A 5408-nucleotide genomic window follows, 5' to 3' on the forward strand; every position below is an offset into this window, starting at 1 on the left:
GTGACTGTATTTGGAGATAAGGTGTGTAAAGAGGTGACAAAGGTTACATGAAGTCATAAGGGTGAGATCCCAACCTAATAGTGATGGAGTCCTCATGAGAGGAGGAGGAAATACCAGAGTTTTCTCTTCTCCATGACGACATAGCCAGAAAGCAGCTATATGCAAACCAGGAAGTTTGTTCTGGACTTCCCAGCCTCTAGAACTGTGAGAAAATAAATTTCTGTCGTTCATGTTCAAACTACCTAGTTTATGGTATTTTGTTATGGCAGCCCTAGCAGACAAAAAGGATTGATTAAGAAGAGACTCCATTAATTCAAAAGAAGTGTCATTTTATTGAAACCTTAAAATTTGTAACCCCATAATATGTTGGGGAAAAAAAAAAAGTGCCAGGAGAGAACTGAGAATTGATGGGGAGGAGATCCACAAAAAATAATAAAATTAATTTTCCCTAGCCCAAAGAAAGACTCAAGACTTCAAAGGGCCTGCCAAGTGTTGGGTAAGATAAATTTTAAAACATCCTTATTTAGACAATTCCTAGGCGTGTTTCAGAGCCAAAAGAACAAAGAGAAAATCCTAAAAGTATTCAGAGAAGAAAGATAGGTTACCTAAAAGGAGCAAAAATGAGATTGACTTTCTGACTTTTGAAAGGTAACTCTCAATGCTGGGCAGCAATGAAACAATAACTTCAAACCTTGAATCCAGCATTCAAATGAGAGAGCAAATTGAAGCCACTTTCTAACCTGCAAGAATTCAGACAATTTATCTCCTTCAGCACCATCTCTGAAGAATAACTTAAAGATGTACTGCCATGAAAAAACAATTAAATTAAAAAAGAAAGATGTTGTATACAAGGAACAATGATGAGGTGAGAAACTAGCAAACTTACAATTTAGTAGTTTTTGATGCCCAATATGGGAAAAATTGGAAAAAATCTTAAAATCCCAGATGAAGAGACTATAGGAAGTTTTATAAAATAATATTGTGGAAAAAAAAAAGATTTACTTCATGAAAGCATCAGCATCTATAAAACAGTAAAGTCTAGGAAGAAATGTTCTTTATGACTTTACTAAAGAACAAAAAATAACTGGAGAGATGTACTGTTCCTGGTTTGAGGAACAATAATGTAAAGTTGTCAATTCTTCTCAAATTGACATACAAACCTAAAAAAGTCTCAATTTAAAAAACCCAGAAGTAGTTTTAGTAAATCTTGGTGAACTGATTCTAAAGCTCATCTGGAAAAGACAGGTAGTAATGAAAACAATGCTTTAACAGAACAGGCTCAGTAAATTCATTATAGAGTCCAGAAACAAGCATGTGTGTTTGCAGGAATTTGCTAGAGACAGAGGAGACAATTAAGATTGAAGAAAAAAAATGGATTATCCCATAAGTCACACTGGACAATTGGCTTTTCATTTGGAAAAAAAAAATTAAATTTTCACTTCATACCACACATAAAATAACTTTCAGCTTGACTAAACAGCTAAATGGAAAAAAATTAATATTAAGAAAAAAAATAGAGGAATATTTCTAGAATATGGAAATAGGGAAGTCCCTCTTAAGTAAGTCACAAAACACAGATAGCATCATAAAAGATAAGAGGGACAGATTTAACTAGATGGTTTTAACTTTTTATTTTTATAAAAGTGGAGAGAATAGTGCAATGTAGCGATCTATATGCATCACCAGACTATAACAATCATCAAATTCATAACCAATCTTGTTTCACCTATCTGCCTACCCTCACTGGATCATTTTGAAGCAAATCTCAAATACTATATTATTTCATTCACAAATATAATTATCACATCCAAAAATATTTATAACTATTTAATATACTTAAATATACAGTTTGACTATTGTCTTAATTGAAGACTTTCACACATCAAAGATACCATAAGCAAAAGTTAAAAAAGAGTGAAAAGGACAGATTATTTGTCAACATGCAACAAAGAATTGATATCCTTAATATATAAAGAGTTCTTACAAATAAATATAAAAGACAAACTAAACTATTAAAAAATGGGCCAAGGAGTTGAACAGGTAATCAACAGAATAAGAAATGGAAGTGATCAATCAACATATAAAAATGTTCACCCTGTCTCTAAAAATAGAAAAAGAAAAGAAATGTTCAATCTCACAGGTATATAGGGAAATGGAACTTAAAATAAGAATGGAATATTTTTACCTTTTAGGTTGTCAGAAATGAGTAAACTTGATAAAATCCAACATTAGCAAAAGTTCAGGGGTTAATGGCACTCTCAAACTCAGCTTGTGGGAGTATCAATTGGTATAGCAATTTTTAGAGGGCAACTTGAGTGTATTAAAATTTTCCATTTTCAGCCATTTAACCTAGAGAAAAGCTTGTATGACAGTCAATTTTAAAAATTAATTAATTTTTAAAAAAGCACACCAAGAGGCTCGCACAGCAGGGTAAGCAGTGCCAACTTTGGAGTTAGAGTGCTGTGGCTCAAATCCCAGGTTGGCCACTTACGACCATGTTTCCCCTAAAATAAGACAGGGTCTTATATTTATTTTTCCTCAAGAAGATACCCTAGGGCTTATTTTCAGGGGATGTGTTATTTTTTTAAGTACAGTACAACAATCTACATTTATTCAAATATAGTTAAGTCATCTTCTTCTGGAACATCAGCATAACTCTCCAAACCCGGAATTCCATCCTGAATTTCTTGCAACTCTATTTCCTTTAGAACCATTGGCCCCAATCTCTCATGTCAAGCAATAGAGTTCCCATGGGGCAGATGAGAAGGGCTGCTCATCTTCTTTACTGCTTGGTGATGAAATGCATGGGTTGTGCAGACACACTGGGTAACCATGCCCATCACTAGGTCTTATTTTCGGGGTAGGGCCTATATTGGGCAAACGCTTAGAAATCCTTCTAGGGTTTATTTTATGGGTAGGTCTTATTTTCTGGGAAACACGGTAGTCATGTAACTTTAGGTAAGACTGCCTTGGCTGCCTCAGCAGTGAACTAGAGATGACAATATGTAGTACCTATTTCATAGGGTTGGTTTAAGAATTGAATGTGTTACTATATGCAAAGTGCTTAGAACAGAGCCTAGTACAGACCAAGCAAGCAAAAAGGTGAGTATTATTATTATACATTTTATATGTGGATATTAGATGGTATGTGAGGATGTTAAACTTTACATGGCTTCCAATTTTGTGCTACTGGAAATAAGTGATGCTGTGGTGTTTGCAGTGGCACGAAATTGGAAGACCTAATATTAATATCTTGTAATAGGAGAATGTTACAATCATACTGTGGAATAGCATGCAACTGTTTATTTTTTTTATTTTATATTTTTATTTTATTCTACATCTTAAAGACATATTGTGCCCCACCATGCAACTGTTTATTAAAAAGATGATAGAACTATACCGATTCTATGTGCTATCCTAGTAAGATCCCGGGACAGATGGCTATACGGTGGTGAGAGGAATAAAGTGAATTGTAGGACAGTACTACAGAATGATCCCATTTTTAAAAAAGAAAATGCATGTATGTATATATTGGACTTGTATCCAGTGATAAACCAAGGTGGGCAATGCAACGGGAGCCATCAAACCCAGGCATAGGCAATAAGGGGGTATTCATTAACTGAGGATCATTTAAAACAATAGTTTTAAACAATGATTTGAAAATAATTATAAATAATAATAAAATTTGGTCTGCTTTGTAAAAAGTATTTGCTGTTAATCTACTTTTTTTTTCTTTTCTGTTTTAATTTGCCAGGAATACTGTGTTGAGATGTGCTGTGAATCTAAACAGTGAAAATAAACTATGCCAATACTTCCCCCTGCCCCGACAGACCACTCCTGCCCTTTCCCCAGCCCCTAACCCTGTACACCCCTGCATGCTCCTGTATGTGTAAGTGCATAAAAAATACTTATGGCAGATACTTATAGACAGTACTTAACACACAGCCAGGATAATTTACAGAAGAATGTGAGGTTGAGTGGGGGTAAGATTTTTACTTTTTATTCTCTACTTATTTAGTTTTTAAAAAATTTGCAAAGACTATATTCATTTATTTGTAATTACTTACTTGTATAATTAAAACTTTTTTAATGTGACAAAAGAAATAGCATGGTAGGAAAAAAGAGTTATTGCAAGAAGTCATAAAAATGGAGTACGATGGTAGTGTACATATACCATGCCCACAGACATTTGAGATCATGGAATATGGGTTAAGGTGCAATGACTGAATTTTCAGAAGTAAAGATCAGAACCCAGTGTCTGCCAAAAGATTTTTAGTGTGATTTCTGAGTAGGAGAGGCAGCCTGGGTCATTCACTCTAGATGCCAAAATAATGGAATTTCTGAAACAATCTGAGGGGGTTATTATTACAAATAGATTGAAACTGGGCCTGTCCAAAAAAATCCCCAATCCCATTCCCTTTTTGGATCCTGTTGGAGCTGAATTCCTCTTGACACAATAGAGGTTTAAAAGTTAGCATTCAGCCTGCCTTATCCTAACTCCCCTAGGTGCAAGGCCTCACAGCCCTTCCTCCCTGTGAGATCTCCCAGGATCAAGCACTCCTAACTTTTCAGTTGTCTCAGCGACATCCCCAGGCACTCTGTCTGCCTTAACCTGCCAGCGTAGCTGTTTCCTTGACTCTGTCAGCCTCTCTGATTCCCTGTGAGCACCCCGGTCCCCAGCCCCTGCTTGGCGTGTGGCTGAGCCAGCTCCGATAGCAATCCTGCTGAGGCTAGCACAGACGGTCCTGGGCCAGGGTAAGCTGAGGCCAGGAGAATGAAATTACTGGGTAATGAAAGGAGGGCGATAGGCCCAGAGTCGGAGAAAAGAGTTTGCCAGGAAACCAGACAGAGGGGGGCTGAGTAAAAGAGAGAAGTCAGAGCAGTACTCACAGAACATCTTGGGGCCGCTAAAGGAAGTGGGAGAGAGGTAGGAACTAAATGTGCATGGCAGTGTTGTTTCTCAGTGTGAGAAAGGCTGGCTGGCTGTCACAGAAATATCAAGGTAAATGCATGGATCCATTACTGGAAGGACAAGCAAAAGGCTCCAGTGGGACCCAGGGTGTTCTGCTGGGCAACAGGGAGAGAACATGGGTCAGAAAGACCTGCTCCCCACCCTGGCTGTGTGACGTGGAGCTGGCTTCTTCACCCCCTGAGCTTTATGGGTAAGTTGGGCTCCTTCTAAACATTAAATGAGTTCAGGTAAGTAAAGCTCTCAGTCTAGTGTTCAGGAAATCTGAATGTCTTCCTTCTTCCATCAAAATGTTGATAATGGTGATGAAAACTTACCTGCAGCCTCTTGATACCTGTGTCTTCCTCAGTATGAGCACTCAACACACCAAATAATAGTTAATTATGATAGCTGTCGTTTATTGAGTGTGTATAATTTGCAGGGTCTCTTCTCAACCCTT

Source organism: Microcebus murinus, chromosome 4, assembly GCF_040939455.1.
Source record: "Microcebus murinus isolate Inina chromosome 4, M.murinus_Inina_mat1.0, whole genome shotgun sequence".
In the NCBI taxonomy this organism is placed as follows: domain Eukaryota; kingdom Metazoa; phylum Chordata; class Mammalia; order Primates; family Cheirogaleidae; genus Microcebus; species Microcebus murinus.